Source organism: Hyperolius riggenbachi, chromosome 6, assembly GCF_040937935.1.
Source record: "Hyperolius riggenbachi isolate aHypRig1 chromosome 6, aHypRig1.pri, whole genome shotgun sequence".
NCBI classification, from domain to species: Eukaryota; Metazoa; Chordata; class Amphibia; order Anura; family Hyperoliidae; genus Hyperolius; species Hyperolius riggenbachi.
The window spans coordinates 271,314,697-271,330,678 of record NC_090651.1 but is presented as its reverse complement, the minus strand read 5'-3'; the positions used below and the strand labels follow the sequence as shown (position 1 = coordinate 271,330,678).

The 15,982-nt window shown below is 44.4% G+C and overlaps 1 long non-coding RNA gene across 1 annotated transcript in view; it reads left to right on the top strand.

Annotated features, from left to right (window-relative positions):
- Positions 1–5,147, top strand: part of LOC137521503 (uncharacterized) — a 112,877-nt gene extending 107,730 nt beyond the window's left edge. The window contains exon 4 of the long non-coding RNA XR_011022140.1: positions 5,057–5,147. This is a non-coding gene — a long non-coding RNA (uncharacterized lncRNA). The remainder of the gene's footprint in view (positions 1–5,056) is intronic.
- The last annotated feature ends 10,835 nt before the right edge of the window (positions 5,148–15,982 follow it).

Genomic DNA, 15,982 nt, shown 5'->3' with positions numbered 1-15,982 from the left:
AGAACAAACAACAATAGCAGTAGGAGGTGAATAATGAATAAAATGGTGAATAAAAAATAATTCTTAATGGACTAGGACTTATGTGCTGTGACTTATGTTTATCAGGAAATGTGAAAATCCTTTATAAAACATTTAAAAGATGAACTGGTTAATTAAAAGAAATGTAGAAATACATGTAAGTCCATGATGGTCATGTGAGAGTTGCATCATGAGACACAATTGCATCTGTAAATTGAGCAAAAGCAAGACATAGAGCAATCCTTAACCTCCTGAGCGATAATCCCGAGCTGAGCTCGGGGTATATCGCGCAGGAGGATTTCTCAGGCCCTGGTGGGCCGATTTGCATAATTATTTTTTTGTTACACGCAGCTAGCACTTTGCTAGCTGCGTGTAACTTCCGATCGCCGCCGCTCGCCGCCGATCCGCCGCCGCTCGCCGTGCCGTGCAGTCCCCCTCCTCGACCCCTTGCGCAGCCTGGCCAATCAGTGCCAGGCAGCGCTGAGGGGTGGATCTGGACTCCACGTCATCCCGCCCCATTGCCATGGCGACCGGGGAAGCCCAGCAGGAAATCCTGTTCTGAACGGGATTTCCTGCTTACTCTGATCGCCGAAGGCGATCGGAGTGGGTGGGGGGATGCCGCTGCGCTGCGGCTATCATGTAGCGAGCCCTAGGCTCGCTACATGATTTAAAAAATAAAAAAATTTAAAAAATAGTGCTGCGCCACCTCCTGGGCGATATAATTGTATCGCCCAGAGGGTTAAAGAAATTAACCCTGACTATTCATTAATGAAACAATGATGCCTAACCCTTATCCCAAAGGTTGTGCATAACCCTTAATCCCTCCGGTAGGTGCCTATCCTTAACCCCCAGCAACTAATCTTAACCCCCAGCTTGTAACCTAAGTGCTATGATAGAGGCACCATTTTAAATAAGACATGTCTAGTGCCTTTTTTAACTGCGCCTGTTCTGTGCTCCTGCACAGCTGGTGCCCAGTGCCCAGTGCCCATTATTTGTACCAGCAATTTGCATAGTGGGCGTCCCGGGCACTTGCTACTATAGCGAGCGCGCTTTTAAACATTTTTATCTGCTCCTGTTCTGTGCGCTTGCACACCTAGCACTTAGCACCTGCTATTTGTACTTGCAATCTGCATAGTGGCCCCAGCGATTATTATTTTAGTGGCGCCCTTTTAAACAAAACGCGTATTGCGCCGTTTTTAACTGCTCCTGCTGTGTGCTCCTACACAGCTGGCAAACAATGTCAAGGAGAAGTGATCAAATGGCATCACAGGCAGATCCCATCCAGAGATGAGTGATGGTTCTCTGATGCTGTATTTCTCTGTCAGGAGTGATGTCATCAAAGGGCCAATGAAGCACTTCTGACATATAGATATAGTTAGGGAGTTCCTACCAGTTCCAGGCAGGTTCAGCTTTGATGCTGACAAGGTGGCTCATCTCCTGTCTGCATCGTTTCTGCAAATAACCGCTGATACAATTTCTTTATGTGGTGACTGTTGTTTAGAGGTGAGAAAACTGGGGGATCGATCAATGACTGGAGAAGGAGGAAGTGGGGATAGAGGCATAATGAACTGAGAGATGGAGTGGAGGCAGAGATCTCCAACAGTGTGAAGAATAGTCTTGAATATCACAAACGTGTCTATCTCTCAGTTTTACACTACATTAGTGTGTATAATTAAAAACCTGGGGCTCAGTTCACAAACGATGGAAGGTCCTGAATGGTTAAAATGAACAGTGTTGGACTGGGAGCTGGAAAAGCTGAGGAAATACACTTGCTGGCCAAATTACAAATTACTTGTATGGAAGGATCAGATCTCTCTCAAAAGATATAAAATAATCAGCTAATTGTATGTAAACTGGGAAGTAGTTAGGATGATGGAGCGATCAGGAATGTGATATCTGAACTGGATAGGATCAGATTATCATCGGAGAGTTGGTCCCAGTGCAACACATATATACTGTACCTGTCATCAATGCACATAAGTGGTAAAATGCCCAGCAATGGAGCTGCAGCCAAATAAGTCCAAAACCGATCACTGTTAATCCACAAAGAGGTTCAGGTACATCACATTGTCTCAGGGCTAAAACAGTTTATTTTATTATAAACTCCCTTTAAAATTGCAAAAAGCATCAAACAGGCAAAAAACTTAGGATACAGCTCGCATGAAGATAGAATGGCCAGTATAAGCGAGGAGTAGGTTGATAATCGTTTAGTCCCTCTAATAGGGTTTTCTCAAGACCGTTTATGTCCCAGCATCTCCTCCAGCCCAAAGTAGACAGACAATACAGCCCTAAGTAGACAGACAATGTCCACCCGACATACCTGATTATTGATGATCTGCAGTATCACCAAGAATGCAGATATATACCTGATTATTGATGATCTGCAGAATCACCGATAATACAGATATATTGCTAACCTCTGGACACCTATAGGTATGTGAGTGTTTGGTGTAACAGTAGTACTTTGAGTAATGCACCTGCTGGGCAGGTGATAAAGCAGTAATGGAATACTGCTCTTGAGGGCACAGGAACCTTCCAGCAGCCTGAGACTCTCCAAGGGGTGGAGTCAGGCTGAGGATGGGAAGGACCAGAGAGTGAGTGACACCTGAAGGTGGATGTCACTATCTGATCTGGAGACTATCTCTTAAGAGGAGAGATAGCTCTCAAGGTCGGGCACGCCATGTTGGCAACACACAGACAGATAAAGTACAAAGACAGAAGGCTGATTCGGTATCCAAGGCAAGCTGGGTCTGGCAACGGAATATCAGATATGCGAGGTACCGAATCAGAGATCAGAGGGATAGTCAGGAAAGCAGTAAGTCATAACAGATATCAACAATGCCTAGTCTGGGTGTGAGGTCCTTGGTCTCTACACCCTGGAACTAGTCTGAAGTATAACAGATTGATAACACAAGTTCCCTAGTCTGGGTGTGAGGTCCGTGGTCTCTACACCCTGGAACTAGTCTGAAGGATAACAGATTGATAACACGAGTTCCCTAGTCTGGGTGTGAGGTCCGTGGTCTCTACACCCTGGAACTAGTCTGAAGTATAACAGATTGATAACACGAGTTCCCTAGTCTGGGTGTGAGGTCCGTGGTCTCTACACCCTGGAAGTAGCCAAAGCATAAACAGAATAGCAGTACAAGTAATCTGGCTCAGTGTGAATTCCCAGGTCCACCTGGTTCAAACACACTGTTGGATCTGACTAAGGTCTGAGTGCTTCCACGTAGTGATTGCAACAGCAGACAACTTGAGACTGGCCAGCAGGGACTATATATGAAGTAGTGCTCTCCGGCACCACCCCTGATTGATCAACCAATAGTAACCTGCTCTGGAGTCAGCTGATCGGCGTGATCATCTGATCTCTCCTTGCCCAGTATAAGAGTTCTGCCTCTCAGCGCGCGCGCGCGCGCGCGCTTATTCCTAAGCCTGTGTACACTAACAGACTCAGCCACACCAGACACACGCTGCCGCGTGCAAACCGCCACGCTGGACGCGGAACCAGCCGCCTTACTGTTGTTACATGCGGCGGCTTTTCCGCGTTCTGCCCTGTTACCAGACGCTCGCTTCCGCGTGCAAACCGCCGCATTGGACGCGGAATCTGCCGCCTCCTCAGCAGCACATGCGGTGGCTTTTCCGCGTTCTCTCACAGTAAACAGCTATTTTCCACAATGCAACAGGGTTCACAGACAGGAAACTGCCAAGAGTACGTACTCAGAATTTCTTTGTGGGAGGGGTTTCACCACAATATCAGCCATACTGTAGCCCCCCCCCCCCCATGGAATATATTTTTCATGTAAAAGGGGGTATCAGCTACTGATTGGGATAAAGTTCAAGTCTTGGTTGCAGTTTCTCTTTAAGGCAGAGCCAATTAATAAGAGACACAGTGGTTACATGGAAGGAGCTGAGGAAGATATTTTCATTGCCATGTTGGGTATCCAAGTTCATGCCCCTATGGGGTCTACCAGGACTTGTTCCTGGGATGATACACGAGGTCTGTATGCAATGGGAAGAGAAAGGGGTTGACAAAGTGAGTGTTTTACTGAACCTCCATGACTATAAGTGGATTACTTTAAGAGAAGCACAACAGAACTACGATATGGATTACTAAAAAAGCATTTTCTAATGTGCACACATTTATTTTTGGAGTACGGTCTGTTCCGCCAGGTTTGAAGGAAAGATATCGCTGAGCATCATTGGCATAGCAGTGGTACATTAGGCCGTGCTCTTGAATGATTGTGCAAATAGCAGAGGCGATAGAAATGAGCCTTGTGGCACTCTATATTTTAGTGGCATAGGAATAGACAGAATCAGTCCTAGGGATACTCTGTGTTCTGTCAGTCAAGAAATATCTGAACCACTGGAAGACTAAGCCATTGATACCATAGTACTGCAATCTCCTGAGCAAGATTTCATGGTCAACTGTATCAAAAGTTCCTGAGAGATCCAAAGGTGCCTGTACATCTACCAATTGTGTGGTCCGATCGACCATCTGATTCGATAATTTTATTCAACCAGATGAAAATCAGTGTCAAAGCAAGCATACCCGATTGATGATTTGATCAATTTTGGACCGCAATCAGTCAAATGTATCGATCAAGCATGCTGGAAAACTTGGTCTGACGTGGTCGATTGTATGTGTGGTGGAAACGGCATTCAATATCGTGATGACGGTACAGAAGTAGTGGGGTTAAGAGTTGCGACAGTGGGACAGGTGAGGTTTTAAACTGCACAAGCATCGGGGGTAGGCCAGGCAGGCGGTGGCTAATTCCTGATAGATTTTATGCTGAAATCATTCTGGCCTATTTCCAAACATGAAACATGACAAATAATACGACTAGTGGAAAAAAGTGGGGATGCAAGTGTATTAGTCTTTGAAATCATGCCTATTTGGTGCAGGCGGGGAAACAAGAGGGTCCCATCAAACACCAGTGCTAAAAAGTTTATCAAACAGGTAAATTATTAATTGCATACATTCATGACTTTAATTTTTTCTTTAAAAGAAGAGCAGATTTAAAGGAGATTTCTTTATCCTCAGCTCCTTCGTAAAGACCCCAGCAGACGTCTTGGAGTGAATGGTGACATCCGGAGGCACCGGTTCTTCAGAGGAATCAACTGGGATGATGTGAAAGGCCTAAAAGTTACACCCCCTTTTATTCCTCATCTAGTAAGTACAGTGAGATGCGAAAGTTTGGGCAAACTTGTTAATTTTCATGATTTTCCTGTATAAATCGTTGTTTGTTACGATAAAAAATGTCAGTTAAATATATCATATAGGAGAGACACACAGTGATATTTGAGAAGTGAAATGAAGTTTATTGAATTTACATAAAGTGCCAAATAATTGTTTAAACAAAATTAGGCAGGTGCATAAATTTGGGCAACACAAAAAATAAATGAAATCAATACCATATTTTTCGGACTATAAGACGCTCCTCACCATAAGACGCACCTAGGTTAAGAGGACAAAAACCAGGGGAAAAATATATATATTAAACCTGGTACATCCATGGTGAAGGGGCATCTTGTGGATTATGCCCCCTTTGTACCTCATGCCCCCTTGTACCTCTTGTGTCTTCCTGTGTCCTCCTCTGTCCCCCTTGTGTTCTCCTGTGTCTCAATGTGTCCTTGTGTCCCTCTTGTATCCTCCTCTATGCCCCTTTGTGTCCTCCGTTTGTCCCTGTGTCCTCCTCTGCATGGGCACAGTATAGGGAGTCCGGGTCCCCGACATTGTGGCGTGTTGGAGGTTTGAAATTGGCAGGCGTTCACAAGTCAGGAACTTCCTGCATTTGGATAAGAGGCAGTCACTTCCCCCCCCCCCCCCACTTTTGGGGGAGAAAAAGTGAGTCTTATACTCCAAAAAATACGGTATTTAGTAGATCTTCCATTTGCAGAAATCACAGCCTCTAAACGCTTCCTGTAGGTTCCAATGAGAGTCTGGATTCTGGATGAAGGTATTTTGGACCATTCCTCTTTACAAAAAATCTCTAGTTCATTCAGGGTTGATGGCTTCCGAGCATGGACAGTTCTCTTTAACTCACACCATAGATTTTCAATTATATTCTGGGGACTGAGATGGCCATGCCAGAAAGTTGTACTTGTTCCTCTGCATGAATGCCTGAGTGGATTTTGAGCAGTGTTTCGGGTCGTTGTCTTGTTGAAAAATCCAGCCCTGTGGCAGCTTCAGCTTTGTCACTGATTCCTGGACATTGGTCTCTAGAATCTGTTGATAGTGAGTGGAATCTATGCGTCCCTCAACTTTGACAAGATTCCCAGTCCCTGCACTAGCCACACAGCCCCACAGCATGATGGAACCACCACCATATTTTACTGTAGGTAGCAGATGTTTTTCTTGGAATGCTGTGTTGTTCTTCCTCCATGCATAACACCCCTTGTTATGCCCAAACAACTCAATTTTAGTTTCAACAGTCAACAGCACCTTATTCCAAAATGAAGCTGGCTTGTGCAAATGTGCTTTAGCATACCTTAAGCGGCTCTGTTTGTGCTGTGGGCGGAGAAAAGGCTTCCTCTGCATCACTCTTGCATACAGCATCTCCATGTGTAAAGTGTGCCGAATGGTTGAACGATGCACAGTGACTCCATCTGCAAAAAGATGATGTTGTAGGTCTTTGGTGCTGGTCTGTGGGACGAGTCCGACTGTTCTCACCATTCGTCGCTTCTGTTTATTCAAGATTTTTCTTAGTCTGCCACTTCAAGCCTTAACTTGAACTGAGCCTGTGGTCTTCCATTTCCTCAATATGTTCCTAACTGTGGAGACAGACACCTGAAATCTGAGACAGATTTCTGCATCCTTCCCCTAAACCATGATGGTGAACAATCTTTGTCTTCAGGTCATTTGAGAGTTGTTTTGAGACCCCCATGTTGCTACTCTTCAGAGAAAATTAAAAGAGGAGAGAAACTTACAATTGACCCCCCTTAAATACTCCTTCTCATAATTGGATTCACCTGTGTATGTAGGTCAGGGGTCACTGAGCTTACCAAGCCAATTTGAGTTCCAATAATTAGTTCTAAAGGTTTTGGAATCAATGAAATGTCAACAGTGCCCACATTTATGCACGTGCCTAATTTTATTAAAACAATTATTGCGCACTTTCTGTAAATCCAATAAACTTCATTTCACTTCTCAAATATCACTGTGTGTGTCTCCTATATGATATATTTAACTGACATTTTTATCGTAACAACCAACGTTTTATTCAGGAAAATCAGGAAAATTAACAAGGTTGCCCAAACTTTTGCATCCCACTGTACACTAAAAGGGGATCTGCCTATACTGTATATACTAAAGGGGGGATCTGCCTATATACAATAAAAGGGGGGGGGGGGATCTGTCTATATACACCAAAGGGGGGATCTGCCTATCTATACTAAAGGGGATCTTGCACATTGGCGTGCATGTGCGCAAAGAGCATGAATGGGGGGCGCACCAAAATATGGTTACGCTCAGGGCGCGGTGAAACGTAAGGCCGGCCCTGGTTGACATGATGAGATAGACATGTGTATGTACAGTGCATAGCATACACATGATTATGCTGTGTTCCTTTTTTCTTTCTCTTATCGAAAGGGCTCTTTCACACCAGAGCCCGTTTTCTGTGGTTTAACGCAAAGTCGAAACTTTGGGCTTGATTCACTAAGCGGTGCAAAGTGTTTGCACGCTGGTGAAAAGGCCCTTATCACGCCTAAACTCACTTTAGGCATGATAAGAAGAAACTCGCGCGAAGGTACCGCGCGTACGCGCGTACGCGCGTAAGTGCGCGCGCAGCACCCGACGCTTCGCGCGAAGCTCCCATTAAACCCTATGGGACGGTAACTTCGCGCGAAGAGCAGGAAAAAGCGGTGATAACTCAGTGGTGAAAAGGTCATCACGCCTAAAGTCTTTTAGGCGTGATAACTGGGTTATCACCGCTTTGTGAATCAAGCCCTTTGCGTTAACCAAGGTAAAATGAAAGTCCATAGACTTTCATTTTACCTTTCACATCTGATGCCTCGTTTCGATGCGTTACGGTTCAATGCACCCGGGAGCTTTTCATCGTCGGGAGCCGGCGTTTTCCTGTCGGGTTGAATTAATTACTACCGCCGCTGATTGTGTCGCACCGCTACATCCCGACGACACGCCGCAGGGCATATAACGTGTGCAGGAGAATGGCTCCTGCACTCGCTCTAGATGTGAAAGAACCCAAAGAGTTAACATCAGGTATGCAAGTGACAATTTCTGTCTGGGTCGCAACCCTCACTGATAAGGAATTACAGCCATAAAACACTTTCCTGGCAGTAAATGGCTTATGAGAGCAGGAAAGAGATAGAAAGGGTCAATAGTTCATAGATTTTAGCTCTGGTATACTTCAATGAATGTGTCATTGAGCAGAGACAATGAAGCAGAAAAATCTTAAAAAGTAGATTCAAATATAAAATAAAACTGTGGGATATCTAAAAAGTCATTTTTAGGAGTAGGAGGATAGATACAATTGTTTATCTTATCAGTTTATTTTAACCTCAGGTGTCCTTTAAAAGGCATTTTATTGTCAAGATGGGAAAATATCACCTAGAAAAAAACTAACAAGTAACAACTAAAAAGTTTATTGGAAATGGGCCAATGTGGTCTGAGAGAAAACAACCTCAGCTTACTTGGCTGAACTCTATTTCAGAAAATATAAAAGGTGAGAACCGAGAGCCAAATATAGTGTAGTAGGTACTGGTAAATGGGTTATATGAAAAAGAGTAAAAAGTTATACTCACAAACCAGGGTTACCTCCAGGCAACCACTGTAACAGGCAGGTGAGGAGATTTTTCTGTCCTCACTCAGGATTAAGAAGTCGCTCTATGTAGACAGGAAAAAAACAAGGGGTATCCTCCTCCACCAGGGGTGGATATTATATATAGCGTAATGGAGGACAGAGGCGCCAAAAGGATAAAATCAATTATTAAAAGGTTTAAAAAATGCTTTGGAGGCAATTGGTGGACTTACCTCCTGTAAGCAGACACAACAAGCTGTGTATTCAAACAACAAAGTAGATTTATTGGTACACTCCAGGGGATATTCGCAACGCGTTTCGCAGGTTAAAACCTGCTTCCTCAGGCAATAGCGAGTAGGAGTGCACAACAGCAGTCTGTCTGGGTATCACCTGGCGCCTCATGAGGCGGAAAGACTGCTGTTGTGTACTCCTACTTGCTATTGCCTGAAGAAGCGGGTTTTAACCTGCAAAACTCCTACTTGCTTTCAGAAAAATTTAATGTCACTTGTCTTGCCTATTATGACTACAGAGCCCTCTAGAGGAGCAGGTGTCTTTTTATGCACAAGTGCAGCTTATAATAAGTTGCAGCTTCTGAGTGTGGTGAGGGAGACTGTAGTGTCAAGGGATATCCATGTTTTTTTTGTTGTTGTTTGATAGTTTTTTACTTTGGAAATGTTGCTTTTTTTAATGCCAATTTTAAAAGGCAGTATAGATAATGTTGTTGTCTCTACTTGAACATGGACGTTAGAAGTACAGTATTGCACCTAAAGTGGAGAAAAAAGGCTCAGTTGAAATGTACTGAAAAATAAAAAGGGGTAAACAAGCACTGTGGCAAATACTGTATGGCTATCATTCATAAAGCATTTCCGCATGCGGAAATGCATAAAACAGCTGACTTTACCGAACACTCAGCAAAGTCAGCATTCATAAAGGCTCTTTCCGCATGAAAAAATGACACTACCGAGCAGAGTGATAAATCACCGCCTTGTGCGGTGATTATCGGAACAAATGTAGCAAAATGTTAATTCATAAAGATCACCGCAAGCGGTGTGAGGTCGGGAAGTACCGCTCCCTCTGATGTGGCGATACTAATGTAAGTGAATGGAGACACACAGACCTCCCAGGCAGCTGCAGCAGAGCGGAACACCGAGAAATGTATCAACTCGGCAGCTTCCGTGTCTCCGCAACCCTTCCGCCTGCCTACCGCCAGCCTAGTTCGGGGAATCTCTGCACTGCTACCGCACATGGATACATTTTTATGAATGCCCACCCAGAAGTCTAAAATACAGGCAGCGGTGTTTTCCTGCATTGATTCCCCTTACCGACAGCTCCTTTATGAATGATAGCCTATGTCATCAAAAAGTATCAAACAGATGACATTGCACTGGAGTGACTAAAAAGTGGAGATAAATGCCAAAAGTGTCAAACAAGTGTTTGAGAAGTTTCTACCCTGCTGTACAATCTACATTCACTGTTTTCTCTGTTGTGCCATGAAAAGTTTCTATCAGTTTTCTTGGGTGAAGAGGTGTGCTTTGCCTTTTCACATACATGGAAATGTTAACAATACTGGGCAGCACAGTGAGGCCAGAAACCCCCTAGGGGCGATTTCTAATTGCTAGCGATTTGAAAAATCTCTTGCTAATGCAATGCAAGGGTTTTTGTTTTTTATATAAAATCACATCGCAAGTGGGATCACACCCATAGCATTACATTAGCAAGAATTTTCAAATCGCAAAGCGCTCAGAAAATCGCTCCTAGTGGGTTTCTGGCCTGACTTTGTGTTTAGCATACTTGCCTTGCAGCGCTGGGTCCTTGGTTGAAACCAGGGCACTATCTGCACGGAGTTTGTATGTTCACCCTGTGTCTCTGTGGGTTTCCTCCAAGCACTCCGATTTCCTCCCACATCACAAAAACACAGTCATGCCCAAAATTGTTGGCACAGACATTTTACCAAAATGTTAAGTATTTCTTCACAGAAAAGTATTGCATTAACACATATTTTTCTATGAGACTAAACTTTCCAAAGCACGGGATATCAACCTGGAACCTACATAATGTTAGTAGTGCCCGTCTCACCTTTAAGTGATTAATCATAAATAAGATATGTAAGGGAGCTCAGAGCAATTAGTACAAATTTATTAAAGCGTATAACAATTATATAAACAACCATCACAATAGATAAAACCTTCCCCCCCTAAAATCAAAGCAATTGGGCTGGGCTAGATACATGTGTCCCTAATAGGAGTGCACATCCTATAGCAACAGGGATCCTTGCATGCATGAATTATTCTCTTCGGGCCCAGCTTATGCAATATTGGTGATCACCACCACAATGCTTGGTGCGTGCGTGTAAATCTTCGGATTCCCCCCGTGTGTCTTGTGAACACGCCTCTGTGTGATAATAACACTTACGCAACCATTACTGACACTTGCACGTGTCAAACCTCCCCAAACATCAGCCAGCTTCCCATATGCACTTTTAAATGGCTCTGTGGTCCACTCACGTGAGCAGCCTATGGAGTCCGGCTGCCGTGCGATTCCTCACTACCCGGCTGGGACTAGTGGTGCGGCAGCTCTCTCCTCCAGTAGACCGCAGCGTGCAGTGATGTATATCTTTAGACGACCCGACCATGAAGCGTTACAGCTTTGGGAGGAGGGTTGCGGAGGCACGGGGGGAAACCACGCCTACCAGTCGCGGCGGCGTCACCTGCACGTGACGCGTTTCATCCAATCAGGATTTCATCAGACGTGTGACGTCGGGATGAGGTGGCGTAACTTTTATGTCCGTCCTGGACCTCCAAATTTGCAACAAAATTTAAAAGGACAGTTGTCCATTACGCATATGAACATCATAACCAAGGTGGACAGTTAGAAACGAAAGGGCAGCAGGTAGAAAACGTGGATAATCATAGGAACACCTTAATATTCAGATCTTTATTTAGTCCTTGTGGCATCAAACTGCCACATTTGTATATTAACTCCGATTCTTTCTTTCTGAGTTCCCGATCAAAATCACCCCGTCTGGGGCTAATGTTCAATTTATATATTCCCATAACCTTTAGTTTAGACCTTTTGGATCTGCGTTATGTTCCATTTTGAAATGCATAACCATTGGGTTCAACCTTTTCTTATCCACATTGGGGTTCCTTATATTTGCAACATGTTCCCTTATGCGGACATTGAGGGCTCTATATGTCTTTCCTGTATACAGTATATGCGGTCACATGGACAGCGGATTTGGTAGACAATCCTTTCAGTATTACAATCAATTTTGTCTTTAACATAGAACGATTCAGATCGATTCCAATTATAATACATGTTGCCTCTCTGGATGTATCTGCAAATATCACATCCAGCACACGTGAACATTCATTTTTTCTTTTTCTGTATATCATTTTTATGCCTGTTCCAGCCAAACTCACTGCTGACCAGGATGTCATTCAAATTGGTACTCCTTCTAGCTGCTATATGGGGATAACCACCCACAGCCTTCGCTATTATGAGGTCCCTTCCCAACAAGTGCCAATGTCTATTGAGTATATCTCTAACTTCCTTGAAATGGCACTTGTTGGGAAGGGGCCCCATAATAGCGAAGGCTGTGGGTGGTTATCCCCATATAGCAGCTAGAAGGAGTACCAATTTGAATGACATCCTGGTCAGCAGTGAGTTTGGCTGGAACAGGCGTAAAAATGATATACAGAAAAAGAAAAAATGAATGTTCACGTGTGCTGGATGTGATATTTGCAGATACATCCAGAGAGGCAATATGTATTATAATTGGAATCGATCTGAATAGTTCTATGTTAAAGACAAAATTGATTGTAATACTGAAAGGATTGTCTACCAAATCCGCTGTCCATGTGACCGCATATATACAGGAAAGACATATAGAGCCCTCAATGTCCGCATAAGGGAACATGTTGCAAATATAAGAAACCCCAATGTGGATAAGAAAAGGTTGGACCCAATGGTTATGCATTTCAAAATGGAACATAACGCAGATCCAAAAGGTCTAAAGGTTATGGGAATATATAAATTGAACATTAGCCCCAGACGGGGTGATTTTGATCGGGAACTCAGAAAGAAAGAATCGGAGTTAATATACAAATGTGGCAGTTTGATGCCACAAGGACTAAATAAAGATCTGAATATTAAGGTGTTCCTATGATTATCCACGTTTTCTACCTGCTGCCCTTTCGTTTCTAACTGTCCACCTTGGTTATGATGTTCATATGCGTAATGGACAACTGTCCTTTTAAACTTTGTTGCAAATTTGGAGGTCCAGGACGGACATAAAAGTTACGCCACCTCATCCCGACGTCACACGTCTGATGAAATCCTGATTGGATGAAACGCGTCACGTGCAGGTGACGCCGCCGCGACTGGTAGGCGTGGTTTCCCCCCCGTGCCTCTGCAACCCTCCTCCCAACGCTGTAACGCTCCATGGTCGGGTCGTCTAAAGATATACATCACTGCACGCTGCGGTCTACTGGAGGAGAGAGCTGCCGCACCACTAGTCCCAGCCGGGTAGTGAGGAATCGCACGGCAGCCGGACTCCATAGGCTGCTCACGTGAGTGGACCACAGAACCATTTAAAAGTGCATATGGGAAGCTGGCTGATGTTTGGGGAGGTTTGACACGTGCAAGTGTCAGTAATGGTTGCGTAAGTGTTATTATCACACAGAGGCGTGTTCACAAGACACACGGGGGGAATCCGAAGATTTACACGCACGCACCAAGCATTGTGGTGGTGATCACCAATATTGCATAAGCTGGGCCCGAAGAGAAAAATTCATGCATGCAAGGATCCCTGTTGCTATAGGATGTGCACTCCTATTAGGGACACATGTATCTAGCCTAGCCCAATTGCTTTGATTTTAGGGGGGGGGAAGGTTTTATCTATTGTGATGGTTGTTTATATAATTGTTATACGCTTTAATAAATTTGTACTAATTGCTCTGAGCTCCCTTACATATCTTATTTACATATTTTTCTATACACAAGGATTACTCAAGTACATTTTAGCAAACTGTAGTCTTGCTTTTCTATGTCTCTGTGTCAGCAGTGGAGTCCTCCTGGGTCTCCTGCCATAGCGTTTCATTTCATTTAAATGTTGACAGATAGTCCTTGCTGACACTGATGCTCCCTGAGCCTGCAGGACAGCATACATTTCTTTGAAACTTGTTTGGGGCTGCTTATCTACCATCCGGACTATCCTGCGTTGCAACCTTTCATCAATTTTTTTCTCTTCTGTCCACGCCCAGGGAGATTAGCTACAGTGCCATGGGTTGCAAACTTCTTGATAATGCTGTGCATTGTGGACAAAGGCAAACCTAGATCTCTGGAGATGGACTTGTAACCTTGAGATTGCTGGTATTTTTCCACAATTTTGGTTTCCAAGTCCTCAGACAGCTCTTCTCTTTTTTGTTGTCCATGCTTAGTGTGTGGCACAATCAGACAGACATGCTAAGACTAGGGGCCCGTTTCCACCAGCCACGCGCGTGGCTGCAAAACGCGTGGTGGCACATCCTGGGAATCTCAGAAGCTGTGCCATGCATGGCTATGGGATTCACTGCCTCCCGCACGAAAAAATGCTGCAATGTCATCCAAATCGCTAAGGCAAGTGATTCGGACGGCGTTATCCCCTATGGCGGAGTTTCCCTGTGCGATTTCCTTTGGGGAAACTCTGCGGATTCGGCCCAATTTCTGCAGCAGTGGAAACAATCCCTTAGGGAACTTCTCTCCTTTTTATCTACTTTCAGGTGTAATTTTTTAATTGTCCACACCTGTTACTTGCCCCAGGTGAGTTTAAAGGAGCATCACCTGCTTCAAACTTCAAATCTTATTTATCCACAATTTTGAAAAAGTTCCAATAATTTTGTCCAGCCCATTTTTGGAGTTGTGTGTGGCATTATGTCCAAATTGCTTTTTTTCCTCCTTTTTTTGTTTTGTTCCAATACTCACAAAGGGAATAAACATGTGTATAGCAAAATGTGTTAGGTGTTGTGCAATACTTTTCTGTGAGAAATACTTGACTTTCTAGAAAATTGTCTGGGGTGCCAACAATTTCATCCATGGCTGTATAAATGAATTGGCTTCCCCCCCAAATTGGCTCTAGAATACGATACATACACTACATGATACATTCCTTTTATTTTTTATTTATTTATTGTATTTATAAAGCGCCAACAAATAACGCAGCGCTGGACATTAGTTTAGGTTACAGACAATATTTAGGGGTGACATACAGCAATATGACAATACAGGAATACACGAAAACCAGATCACACAGCACAGTATAAGTACAAGGTAATGCTTAGACACTGGATGGGAGTATGGAGATTAGGCAAGTTAGGTTCACTCAGATGCATAGCATGGGTGCACAGTAATGGAGGTGCATGATCAGGTAGGACACAAAAGGAGGAGGACCCTGCCCAAAGGCTTACAATCTAGAGGGAGAGGTAGGGACAAGAAAGGTAGGGGACCATAGTTCAGCTGCGGGTTTAGAGCACTTGTGAAGGGTGGTTGGCCAGAGTGAAAAGGTGAGTTTTGAGGGCCTTCTTGAAGATGTTGAAAGAGGGGGCTGCCCTAATGGGTGGAGGTAGGGAGTTCCAAAGTGTTGGAGCAGCTCTTGAGAAGTCCTGGAGGCGTGCATGGGACTGGGTGATGCGGGGGGCGGTCAGGCGAAGTTCATTCAAGGAGCGGAGTGAGCGGCTAGGTGTGTACCTCTGATTAAGATCGGAAATGTAGGTTGGACAGGTTTTGTGGACAGATTTGTAGGTCAGACACAGTATCTTGAATCTGATTCTGGACTGGATAAGAAGCCAGTGGAGGGATTCATGGAGGGGAGCCGCCGTGGTGGAGCAATGAGAGGAGTGGATAATTCCGGCTGCTGCATTCATGATGGACTGCAGCGAGGCTATTCAGGTCATGGGGAGACAAGACAGAAGGGCATTGCAGTAGTCAAGGCGGGAAATTATGAGGGCATGGATGAGGAGTTTGGTGGTGGCGGAGGTCAGGAAAGGGCAGATCTTGCAGATGTTACGAAGGTGGAAGTTGCAGGACTTTGTGAGGTTTTGTATGTGGGGAGTGAAGGAGAGTGCAGAGTCCAGGGTGACACCCAGACAGCGGGCTTGAGAGGTAGGGCGAATGGTAGTGTGGTTAAAGTGAACCGAGCATCATTTTTAACACCCAGTGCAGCTCTATAGCAA